Raw genomic sequence first — 13,373 nt, 5'->3', positions numbered from 1 at the left:
AACTTCTGTGAGGTCTTTATTTGTGCGTAAACAATACACTGAAGACAGCAGAATATAACAGTATCAGCGGGTGCTGTTCCACTAGTGATACTGTGGTACCACTGATACTGTTATATCCCGCTGTCTTCAGTGTATTGCTTATGCACAAATAAAGACCTCACAGAAGTTGGTGAGTGCCGCTCATCTTTCACATCTTTAATTTTAACCCTCATTGTTGGGACTGTGAAGAGTTTAACTCTGAAGGTTTATAAGCGCCTTAGAAAAATTAGAAAAAGACTGTGATATGCCCAATCCTTTGGCCTCCATTGCAGCTACACAGGCTGTCTAGATATGCACATTATTGACCATGATGCATATCCAAGCATTTACATTTTCAGGCTATGTTCACACAATGTATGTTTTACATAAATCAGCAATTTGCAATGACGGGCGTGATTTATGCAAAACATATGTTGCATTTGAATTAATGGAATTCTGGCTAGAGCATATACAAATAGTATACGCTCCGCCTGGGATTCCATCTGGCCGCACGAAAAACTGACATGTCAGTTTTCTGCGGCCGCTATTCATTGAATAGCGGACGCACAAGACATGTCAGTTCACACAATGGAGCATGCGGCTCCAGCTGCACGCTCCATTGTGTGCAGTGGCGAATTGGAATGCGGGCGCACATGGATGCTCCCATATCCCCATTCATCAGAAATGAAGATCATTTGGCCGGTACTGCAGTGGGATGATCTTCCCTGGCATCGGCTGGGTCACAGAATGGCTGATGTCTTACGCCATGTAAACATGGCCTCACTGCGCATGCAATATCACTACTAAAGTCAATGGCATCCGTGTTATCAGTGAAGTGTTTCTTTAATGTACTGGATCCTATAAAAAGACTGGCATGATTGTTCTGAATTGATTGAAGTGACATTTTGGAGAGTACTTCATATTGATTTTTACTTAATGATTACTTCTAAAGAAAACTGTACTACTTTGGTTATTTCTTAGCATTTCTTCTCTCTCTCTCTCTCTCTCTCTCTCTCTCTATGTTAGTAAAAAAAAACTGTGTTTTATTCTGTCAGAAAGATTAGAAAGAGACATTTCAGCTGCTTCATGCATTTAGGGCCAGTTCACACTGAGGAAACACGGCGCTTTTAGCGATTTTAGTGTTTTTGTGTGTTTGCAATTTCAGCCTTGGCAATGTGCTCCTGCCTAGTGTGAATGGTGTTGTAGGAGAGCTGACCAAATTTGTCTTTGGCCTGTATACTGAGTGATACATGTGTAGTGATTGAACAATAACCACATTACATTTTTCCGTCATACCTGCACCCGCACAAACATGTTGTTCTACCCAGTGCCAGTGTGTTAGGGGGTGGGTAACATCACTCCTGGCCACTGTGACAAGTGCCCCATAGAAAACTCCAGAGTATGGCAGCTGCTTGCCAACTAGGGGTTATGGAATACTAGCGACTTGAAGTAGAGTCGGCTTGAGTAGTGCACTTAGCTAACTGTTGGCTCGACTTAAAGGGGTTATCCAGTGCTACAAAAACATGGCCACTTTTGCCCCTCTCTGGTCTCCAGTTCAGGTGGGGTTTGTAATTAAGCTCCATTTACTTCAATGGTACCGAGTTTCAAACCCCAACCAATCTGGAGACAAGTGTGGTGCAGAAGTGGCCATGTTTTTGTAGCACTGGATAACCCCTTTAAAGACAAAACCCCTTATTTACTCCTACAATAGCCCTTTCGTGGTGATAAGGTTATCCCCTATCTCTTTCATGCCCCTAAATTTGTTCTAGCCAGATACTAGATAACTTACTTATTGAAACTTCACTAGTCTATACTCTATCTCTCCGAAATTAAAACAGGAAGGGAAGGGAACTCTTAGTTTGTATTACAGTCCAGCTTGGTCCATATTCCATGCACAGTTCTTGGTATTGTTATACATAGTGGGCATGAACCAGCCCTATATGGTTTAATCACTTAAAGGGGCTATACAGTGCTACAAAAACATGGCCACTTTCTTTCAAAGACAACACGACTCTTGTCTCCAGTTCAGGTGCAGTTTGCAATTAAGCTCCATTCACTTCAATGGAACTTAGCAGCAAAACCCTGCCCAAGCTGGAGATAAGAGTGGGGCTGTCTCTGGAAGAATGTGGCCATGTCACTACACTGATGCCTCCCCTCTGTGCCAGTCATTACACTGATGCCTCCCCCTGTGCCAGTGACCACACTGATGCCTCCCCTCTGTGACAGTCACTACACTGATGCCTCCCCTCTGTGCCAGTCATTACACTGATGCCTCCCCCTGTGCCAGTCACTACAGTGATGCCTCCCCACTGTGCCATTCACTACACTCTCTCCTCCCCTCTGTGCCAGTCCGTACACCGATGGCTTCCCTCTGTGACAGTCACTACACCGATGCCTCCCCTTGTGCCAGTCACTACACTGATGCCTCCCCTCTGTGACAGTCACTACACTGATGCCTCCCCTCTGACAGTCACTACACTGATGCCTCCCCTCTGTGACAGTCACTACACTGATGCCTCCCCTCTGACAGTCACTACACTGATGCCTCCCCTCTGTGCCAGTCACTACACTGATGCCTCCCCTCTGTGACAGTCACTACACTGATGCCTCCCCTCTGTGACAGTCACTACACTGATGCCTCCCCTCTGTGCCAGTCCCTACACTGCTTGCCCATTCAGTACAGAGTACAATATAAACTTCTCTTGCTCAACCACAAAGCTCTCCATAGTGCTGCATAGTGCTATATTTCCTACCTCATCCCTGTCTACCACCCTACTTATGACTAACATCCTCCATAATCTGCACCTGTCACTCCCATCTCCAGGACTTTACTTGAGCTGCATCAGTTGTCTGGAATACATGGATGAAATGGATGCAGAAGCTGTGCCTGCTCCAACCGCAGTGTCAGTGACAGACGGTCATCCTCTGCAACTGCCGAGACCCAAGCCGCAGCTGTTAACCCTATAGATGCTCTGATCAGTGTAATCACAGCTTCTATAGGGCAGAATAGAGGGAGAATTCCCCCTCTGTTGACCATCGGGGTACCCTGAGGTGTAAGGCCTCCAGTGTCATAGCTACAGTGGCTGATGAGGCTGATCAGCGATGCTTATGGCACATTACATTACAATGCAGATCAGCACTGCAATAATTTATGCCTGTCGTCAGGCAATCAGTCTCCATGGTGGGACTGTAAAATAAAGTAAAAATTATAAAAAAAACAACAACAACACAGAATCACTAGGATAAGTTATAGCATCACAGTGCTTTAAGCAGATAAAGTCCATATATTCCCCCCAGTTCTGTTTCTAGACATATAAGTAAATGGTGTGATCGTTACTTATACAGTATGTCCTGATAAACCACTTTGTAAAACTCACCCACCTAGTCATATGGATGGTCCAGAGCTCCTAAGCAGTCATGGCTGGCGGGAAGTCTTGGCGGCACTTATGCCTCCCTGGGAGCGTCGGCATTTAGGCAAGACCCCTGTGTGACACTGTTGGCTCCTATATGCTGACGCTTCCCTTTAAGGCACTTTCTGGACCAGTACTGAAGAGATTAAAACAATTGTACCATCAGGTACAGGTTTTGCCCATGCATAGAATGGTGCCAGCACAGGGGAAGCCGGCGCCTCGGTCCTTTTTCTGAACTGCGTCCCGATTCCCTCGTACAGCACCATTCTATTCACGGACAACGGTCGGGGTGAAGGCTGGAGGCGGGCCAGCTCGCCCCCAGTGGGAGGAAACCCCACCCCTCTGTGATGCGGCCCACCTCCAGTGCTTCAACCCCGGCCGGTGCCTGTGAATAGAACGGCACTATACACGGAAACTGGTCCGCAGTTCAAGAAATGGACAGTGGCACCACCTTCCCACGCCAGCACCGGCCTATCCATGGGCAAAACAGAAAATGTAATGATGGTACATTCGCTTTAAGCAGACTTATCAGGTTCCCCAATTTGACCATTAACACTGTCACCATTCAACTAAACACCGAGCACTTAGGGCCCTATTACACCAACAGATTATCTGACAGAGTTTCTCTGTAATGATTCTGCGATGATGTGCCTGATTTTGTCTATATATGTACCCCCAGAATTCTAAAATGCCATGGAATATGTTGGCGATATATAAATAAAATGAACATCATTATGTTTTCTAATGATCATGCAGTGTATGTGTCCAGTTCCAGCTTTGAAAGTTATATACACAGTACCCTATAGAATATATAGTGTCAGTTCCTCTGAGTATTCCTTTTTTCAAGGTAACTTACAGAGACTGTCAGTAGGTTTAAGCTGTCCTATCTAAGGGTGGCATAAACTAGTGACAGAGAAGCTAAACAGATTGATGTATCATTTTTCTCTGCAGCTGATACAGAGATATCATCCTGAATAACATGGACAATAAGTAGCCCTCTCCATTATGTGCATGAGCCCAGTAGTCCTGGATATTCATGAGAAGCAGAAAACTCCACCCACCAGCTGCTGATTGGCAGTTATTTATCAATGCTGTGTATAGGCAGTCAACTGTCAATCATCAGATGAAGGGTAGGGGGAGGGGTGTGGCTAGAATACTATTCTCCTGCATATTAGAAGAACGGCTGAACAAAATGATGTAAGTAATACTCCGACCTATTCAGCATTTCTGTCACTAGTTTATGCTGCACACATTTAAGGTAGCATAAACCTAGTGACAGAAAAACTACTGTTGGAGTTTTCAGGAATTTACATTTTTACATGGCAAAACATGGGGCAGTGGTGTACTCACTAGTGCATTGTCCCCCCCTTCAGTGACGTAGTAACCTACCAACTTTAAAAGCTCATATAAGTATGTCCCAAGTGGATGCATATGGATAGGGATTGTTATCATAATAGAAACTAGGGATGGTCGGAACCTGGTTCGTACGGGGTTCGTACGAACCCGAACCCTCCGCAATGATTCCCGATGTCTGCCCGCTTCGTGCAGCGGGCGGATCCAGCGGGAGGAACGCCTGGAAAACTGGGATACAGCCATAGCCATAGGCTGTATCCCAGTTTTCCAGGCGTTCCTCCCGCTGTATCCGCCCGCTGCATGGAGCGGGCAGACAGCGGGAATCCGATGCCGAGCGTTCGGGTTCAGCCGAACCCGAACCTCAGCGGGTTCGGACCATCCCTAAAAGAAACCCTTTTTTTTTTTTTTTTTTTTTTTTTTGGTGGCACTGCAATACCAGATCAATGCCTGGAGAGGACAGAGCAAGCTCTTTTTCCATCTCCCTGTTCTAAAAATCTATTTAATATATAGTCCCCAGATAGGGGACGTATCAGATATTACACCGATAAGAACAGATACTACACTTGATCTGAGCCAAAAGGCCGAGAAGCGATTTTCATTTTGAATATTTTTATTTATTATTTAAATGTTATTTATTTATTCTGTTTTACTATTCTACCAGCTAATACTTATATAAAGATGTCATATTTTCATAATTAGTGAGAGACATTTGGAATTTAGTTTTTACTTAGTTTTGATGCCAAACTTTTATCATTGATATTGTACCATGTGCATTTTAGCCCATAAGGGGGGGGGAGGATTTATCAAGACCGCCGTACTCGTAGGAGTAGATTTGGATCATGATTTACGACTGTAAGTGGGTGTAAATTGTGACAAATGAGGCGCAGGAGGAAGCCACGCCTCCTTCCCATGACCGCCCCGCCTCCTGGGACCCCCGCTTCCCGTGACCCCCCCTCCAGGAGTTCCTCCTGCCCACCCATCGGGCGTCTGGGGGATATAGCAGGCGTACGCCAGGGAGAAGGGGCAAATCTGGGCCTTCTCCCTGGCGTACACCCCTGCCAGAATGTTTATAATTGTCCCCCTTAGTTTCATGTGAGCACCAATGATTGTCCAATGATTGTCTAAACAAAGCCTAAGATTTACAAAGAAATACAGTATTAGACCAGTCATAACTCCAAGGCTGGTAGCACAGGTATGCTTCCCTGTATACACAATGCATTACACATATATTTGTGTATTTTTGTCATCAGTTATACCTAAACCACTATGCTTTCCTTATGGTACATTCTTGATTCATCCTGTCCAGTCATAGACTAATAGAGAACAAAGTTAGACTTCTTTAGAAGGAAACTACAAAGGTGAGTTTCCTTAACCACAGAATGTTTTATTGCTCTATACTCCGGCTCTGACCGTGACCCATATAATGTAACATAAAGTGCTTGTGCCTTACACCTATACAAATGTGGTTACAATCATTATGGCTTTGTGGCTATAACTCCGCGCCACATTAAATGGAAGAGATAATTCCATACCGACCACAACAATTGCTGCAGTTGTAAGCATGGATTCTTCTGCTACCTGAAGGTTTGTGGTTCCAACATCATTTTCTACATTTTCTAACACTCAATTAAATAATCAATTGTTTGCTAAAGGGGTATTCTTATTTAAGGGGCAGTGGCATAGCTACCATAGAGGCAGAGTAGGCAGTTGCTATGGGGCCCGTGCAGGAGGGGGGCCCAGGGGAGAAGGTAAGATTCTCTGTCCTTTGCTTAACCCCTTATGTACTGCAGTGTGTAAGTGACCCAGTGTTTACTTACATGCTGCAACACAAAAAAAGGTTAACAAGTGGAAGACAAAGAGATCTCCTCTGATAACCTTTGACCTCTGTTCTCTAGCTGTGGCATCAAGTAGGAAATGTTCAGGGCTCCGTGCAGAGGTCAGGGGTTATCAGTGCACCAGCAGTAAAGCAGATATATCCTTGTCTTTTGAACATTGAGTCACTTACACACTGCAGCACATAAGGGGTTAAGCAGAAGGTAGTCTGCTCATGCCTCTGGCCACAAGAGATTTAATTTTTTGGCCACATCATAGAGCATATACTGTGTGTGTGTGTGTATATATATATATATATATATATATATATATATATATATATATATACAGTGCTTTCTGTTGTGCATAGGGGAGGGTGCCCCTAAAATGTTTTGCTGTGGGGCCCTGTGAATCCTAGCTATGCCCCTATAAAGGGGTATTCTCACTGGAAAAGAAAACAACAAACATCCTTTGAATGAACGGAGCAGCAGTGTGCATGGCACTATGTATTCTCTATGGGGCTTTCAAACATCACTAAGCTAATAGCTGGCAATGTATGGAAGCCCCATAAGGAAGGAATGGAGCACTGTCGTACATGCGGGATGCACTTCGTTCTTATGAGCCACAATTTTCCTGATTTCTCTGGATTGGTGGAGGTTGCATCAGTCTGACTCCCATCAATCCTCTATTTCTGAAATGAGAACTCCCCGATAACAGTTAATTGTTCTACTCACTTGTGCTAATTCATGGCAATAGTGTTTTTATTAGGCTACACTGGACGGTTGAACTGAACTGCCGGATCTTGGTCATGCTGGTCTTCATGCAATGTTATTGTAATGCGCGCTAACCCCATTAGATCAGAATGAGGGTCAAGCACATTACAGTCTCAGGGTAGCTTCACATGTACCGTATCGCTGCATATTTATCGCTGTGTGTTTGGTGCGATTTTTACATGCGAGTTTTGATTTTCACATTTTGAATCGCACCAAACACACAGCGATAAATACGCAGCGATACGGTACATGTGAAGGCACCCTCATTATGTATTCATATCCATGGGGACCCGAACTTCCAGATGAAGAGAGGAACTCGTCGCTGATCCGCTAGTGGGCCGTCATGACAGATATACTTTGATGGTACACTGGGTGTTAAGGATAGACTGGAGGTGAGCAAGGGTGTTAGATGGAAGACCAGAGGGGAACATGTTACAGTAGTGACAGCCTTAAAATGAGTCACCAGTACAACCAGGCGGTGGGGAAAGCAAATCGTATGCTGGGCTGTATATATAATGATATGCTGGTCTCTATATATAATGGTATGCTGGGCTGTATATATATAATGGTATGCTGGGCTGTATATGTAATGGTATGCTGGGCTGTATGTATAATGGTATGCTGGGCTGTATATATAATGGTATGCTGGGCTGTATATGTAATGATATGCTGAGCTGCATATATATAATGGTATGCTGGGCTCTATATATAATGGTATGCTGGGCTCTATATATAATGGTATGCTGGGCTCTATATATAATGGTATGCTGGGCTCTATATATATAATGGTATGCTGGGCTGTATATGTAATGGTATGCTGGGCTGTATATGTAATGGTATGCTGGGCTGTATATGTAATGGTATGCTGGGCTGTAATATGTAATGGTATGCTGGGCTGTATGTATAATGGTATGCTGGGCTCTATATATAATGGTATGCTGGGCTGTATATGTAATGATATGCTGAGCTGCATATATATAATGGTATGCTGGGCTCTATATATAATGGTATGCTGGGCTCTATATATAATGGTATGCTGGGCTCTATATATATAATGGTATGCTGGGCTGTATATGTAATGGTATGCTGGGCTGTATATGTAATGGTATGCTGGGCTGTAATATGTAATGGTATGCTGGGCTGTATGTATAATGGTATGCTGGGCTCTATATATAATGGTATGCTGGGCTGTATATGTAATGGTATGCTGAGCTGTATATATAATGGTATGCTGGGCTGTATATATAATGGTATGCTGGGCTCTATATATAATGGTATGCTGGGCTGTATATGTAATGGTATGCTGAGCTGTATATATAATGGTATGCTGGGCTGTATATATAATGGTATGCTGGGCTCTATATATAATGGTATGCTGGGCTGTATATGTAATGGTATGCTGAGCTGTATATATAATGGTATGCTGGGCTGTATATATAATGGTATGCTGGGCTGTATATATAATGGTATGCTGGGCTGTATGTATAATGGTATGCTGGGCTGTATAGCTAGAGGTACTGTATAACCAGTAGGAAGAGGGAGACTGTGATCCTGCTGTATAGAGCTTTGGTGATACCACATCTGGAATACTGTGTCCAGTTCTGGAGACCTCAGCTAAAAGAGGACATTGATAAAATAGAACGGGTCCAAAGACGGGCTACAAAAATGGTGGAGGGTGTGAGGCATAAACCATATCAGGAAAGACTTCAGGATTTGAATCTGTATAGTCTGGAGGAAAGAAGGGAAAGGGGGGACATGATTGGAACCTTTAAGTATGTTAAAGGACTAAAGGTTCAGGAGGGAAGTGTTTTTGGTAAAAAAAAAAACTAAGCTCAAGAACAAGAGGACACAGTGTGAGGTTAGTTGGGTGAAAGATCAGAAGCAATGTAAGAAAATATTATTTTACTGAAAGAGTAGTTGATACCTGGAACAAACTTCCAGCAGATGTAGTTGGTAAATCTACAATAACAGAATTTAAACACGCCTGGGATACACATACATATCTATCCTAAGATAATAAGAAAGAAAATACTAAAAGGGCGGACTAGATGGACCCAGTGGTGTTTTTCTGCCGACAATCTTCTATGTTTCTATGTAGACCAAGAGGTCAATAATGAGAGCATGTACCAGCAGTTTTGTTGAGTCAGGGTTGAGAAAATTTTTGCAATTTTTTGCTGTAGTATTATAGAAACTATTTTTGAAATCTGTATAAATATCTTTTGTGAACTACATGATGTTGTGTGATATCAGTTATATACTGCCAGGATTTCACCTGTGCGGAATATATGGTTATCCACCTGTAGCAGTTCATTCAAGAATGGATATATTTAGTAATATAGCTGTAAAAAGACTTTTGTACTCACTACTAATACAATCATTGAATAAAACTGACTCCAAATGAAAACGGATCATATGATCATAAAAGACCGAAGGAAGGTAAAAAGGATTAAATCTAAAAATGAGTTGAAGAAAAATCAAAGTCAATTGCAGGAGACATAAGCTTTGAGTAGGAAGCATCAAGCAGAATAGGAGCAGGTAATAGCAGGATAAATCTATCATGACATTTATACTAGTTGGGATTGGCATATGCCTATGTTCACACTGAAACCTCACAGCAATGCCTCTTCTGTCTTTGGTTGCGATCTTATAGGAATCCTAGTAAACATGGGAAACATGTTTACCACAATTATTCATTCATCCAAATTGAGCATAAGTACATAGCACCCTTATATACAGTAAGTAGGTAAGTAGTCTTTCAGTCCACTAGTAAGTCTATTAGCATTTTAACCTTTGTAACTAAACTGGCATTTACAAATTATTTACAAATGACACAATGGAGACGTTATATTAAGACTGGTGTGTCTATATGCTTTTCTTAACTAAATCCTCACCCCTGTGCGGCAGCCTCTTCTACAGTATCTATGCCAGTCTGAGTTTCCACTATGATTTATACCTGTTTTTAGGTGTAAATAATAGTAAATCACCTTGCCCCTACATAAATGTCAGCAGTTTATAAGAAAGAATGTGACTGCAATAGTTGCTTAAACTACATATATAGGTTAAGTCATCACCTTAAAGGAGAACTCTGAGGGGATGCAAAATAATTATTTCAGGCCAGGGTTGGGGGGACATAAGAAAAGATGCAATATTCACTGTCCCGGCACCCACGCGGCACCGCGTCCCAATCCTGGACCCCAGTCGGGTTTCTTCTCAACTCCCCTCTGGCTCGGTCAAGACCCGGCTGAAGGATACCCCGCTCAGCCAGTCAGTGACTGGGACAGGACACCACTGCAATTGCTGATTGGCTGAGCAGGCTAAATCCCACTTATGAAGTTTCAGCCTCCTTTTCCTGATATGCCACTCTTTCCCTGCTTTTGTTGACAGGCCTTTGTCTAGGCTACCATCTGGCTGGTGTCTGTCTCTTATAAGAGGCTGCTCTTTCCCACAGTGCTCACTTGTGCTGCTGCAGAATGAGAAGGAAGAGGAGACGGCTGTGGACTGCCTAAGAGCCAGGTGAGTATGTGTGTGGTTGTCTGTGGTACTGAAAACAGGTCTGATCTCTCTGTGGAGCTAGGCCCTGCCCTCTGCCCTGCAGGCAGGGATTAGACTCCCCGACTGAACCAACCAGGAAGTCCCGAGCTTACAGGAACTAAAGGTTGTAAGAGAAAGTGTGTGTAGGCCAAACTTCATATATAACTGCAGTTGTTTCCTGGGGAAGTGTGACACCTACTGGTTGGAGTAGTGCACAGCAAACTACATACTTCAGCTGTGACACCTGAGAGAACTGCTTTTACCTGGGTGTATAAGAATTAGAAACCCATAGTAGGACACCACAATATTAGTTAAAAATGTATTTCCCCACAAAATTTATTTTTAACTTTGCCCTACCAATCATTTTTTTGGGATTCATCATACATTATATATTAAAATAAAGAGTGCCAGTAAAAAATACAACTTGCAAATAAATAAGCCCTCATATGACATCAGTGGGAAAATAAAATGTTACGGCCACTACACGGTAATCGAAAGTCGGGCAACCAGGAAGGGAATAAATTGCTTTCCACTTGTGCCTTTAGCTATTTTGTATTTCTGGAATATTTACTTTCACTGCATGACTGAATGCGTTATTAAAGTTTTTTTTTTTTTTCAGTGATAAGGTTATAATCATGGGAAGTCTGACTGTTCGGAATTCCCAAAATCTCAAGAATAGAGTCACAAGTGGAAGAACAGCATGACAGCCACATGTAAATGCTTCCGCTTCACACACGCTTTTTCTTTTTTTGGCTTGAGGCCATGTGCACACTATGTATAACACCGGCCGTTCTGTGACCCGGACGGATCACAGAACGGCTGGTGTTAGTGAAGATCATCCTCGCCACTACTGCAGTACCCGCGTGTGCCCGCATCCGAATTCCCTGTTGCACACAATAGAGTGTGCAGCCGGAGCTGCACGCTCCATTGTGTGTACTGACAGGTTCTCTGCTCAGAAAACTGACATGTCTGTTTTTTGCGTGGCCGCTAGCGATCCCGTCCGGAGTGTATACTATGTGTATACACTCCAGCCGGGATTCCCTGTCGCTGCAGCACAATGTTAATTAAGTATTAATCACTGTCGTGTTGCAAATCGGCAACAACGGCCGTGATTAATATGCCACATATGTGCCACATCGCTCCGCCCCTAGTGCTACTTAGCCCCGTCCCATCCGTGATTTCATCGCCGCATAGGCCCCGCCTCCTCAGCGGCCATTGGTGTGAGACAATCTAGAGGGGTGGGGCCTGGAGCTTTAGGCTGGCCCTTCCAATGGCTGTTGAGGGGGCGGGGCCTATATGGTGATGACGTCACGGATGGGGCGGGGCTAAGTGGCGCTAGGGGCGGAGCGATGGGGCACATAGGCTGCTAGGCCCCATCCACATATACCAATCCACAGGTGATAAAAACGACTTTTTACCAGAACAAGCACCATGAGGTGTGATATAAAATAAGTAATGAAAGCTGTAACATTTACCCTTTACACCTGTGCAGAGCAGTCAAAATGCAAAAAGGGGGTGACAGTTTCACTTTAACATGAACATGGCCTGAAAAAGACTCAAAAACTGCAGCATTTTTTCCTTCCTACATAATATTTATGTCGTTTTATAGCATTTTCCACAAAATCTTGTGTTTTCATAAATGTGTTGCTTACTTCCTGTTACAAGTCCTGTTATTTTTGGATTGAATGATTCAAGGATTTCATACAAAGAATGTAAAAAAAATTTCCCCCATAAAGTCAACAAAAAATGCTTCACACATTTCAACATGCTTCTGAACAGAAAAAAACACTATGGGAGAATAAAATGCTATTAACTGGAAGGAAAAAAAATAAGGCTATATTCCCACAATGTAAAAATAAGGGCAAATAAGAGCAATGGAACATAGCCAATGAGTGTGTATAGTTAGCGCGATGGATGGGCCGATAAGCAGATTTTGGCCATGTTCACACACTGTCTTTTCTAATAAAATAACCAACGTTATTTTCAGATAATTTTTTTGAAATCTATAGAAACAACAAAATTCAGGACATTTATTGGCAGCCATTATTTAGCGTCCAGCGGACGTTAATTTAAGATTTTTTTCCCCATCCTTTCACTGTCTTGTTAACAACATTCAATGGACAATTAAAAATAGCCACACCCGAAAGGGTTTGAACACGGCCGTCATTCAACCTCAACTTAAACGATGTACTAGTGGCCGTCATTGCAATGAAGGAGGCCAAGGTATGTTAAATGACCAGATTTTAGTGTCCTGCATAGAAGGCAGATACCTTCAGGAAATGGATGGAAATATCACATTCTGGTAGGTTAGGGTGCCCTTATACAGAGAGATTTATGAGGCAGATTTCTGAAGCCAAAGCCAGGAATGGATTTGAAACAAGGAGAAATCTCAGTCTTTCCTTTATGACCTGTTCTCTGTTTATAGTCTGTTCCTGGTTTTGGTTTCAAAAATCTGTCAAAGGGACCCTCAAGGCCC

General features: G+C 43.2%; 2 protein-coding genes and 1 non-coding gene across 15 annotated transcripts in view; 1 reads left to right on the top strand and 2 right to left on the bottom strand.

Annotated features, from left to right (window-relative positions):
* The window catches only part of CRYBB1 (crystallin beta B1), an 87,884-nt gene that overhangs the window by 25,310 nt on the left and 49,201 nt on the right, over positions 1–13,373 (bottom strand). The window lies entirely within an intron of this gene.
* Positions 1–13,373, top strand: part of CRYBA4 (crystallin beta A4) — a 59,843-nt gene that overhangs the window by 8,103 nt on the left and 38,367 nt on the right. The window contains exon 1 of one of the 10 annotated variants that reach the window (XM_069961312.1): positions 4,609–4,625. The exons of the other annotated variants lie outside the window; for them this stretch is intronic. The gene's annotated coding sequence lies outside the window, so the exon portion shown is untranslated. Of the gene's footprint in view, positions 1–4,608; positions 4,626–13,373 lie in introns of those variants that run through there. 10 annotated transcript variants of the gene reach the window in all.
* Positions 5,184–5,374, bottom strand: LOC138787643 (U2 spliceosomal RNA). The gene has a single exon (XR_011362408.1). It is a non-coding gene; the product is annotated as a U2 spliceosomal RNA (small nuclear RNA).

The sequence above is a fragment of the Dendropsophus ebraccatus genome, chromosome 3, assembly GCF_027789765.1.
Source record: "Dendropsophus ebraccatus isolate aDenEbr1 chromosome 3, aDenEbr1.pat, whole genome shotgun sequence".
NCBI classification, from domain to species: domain Eukaryota; kingdom Metazoa; phylum Chordata; class Amphibia; order Anura; family Hylidae; genus Dendropsophus; species Dendropsophus ebraccatus.
Note: the sequence above shows the minus strand (reverse complement) of the source record. Positions and strands in the feature narration are given on the sequence as shown.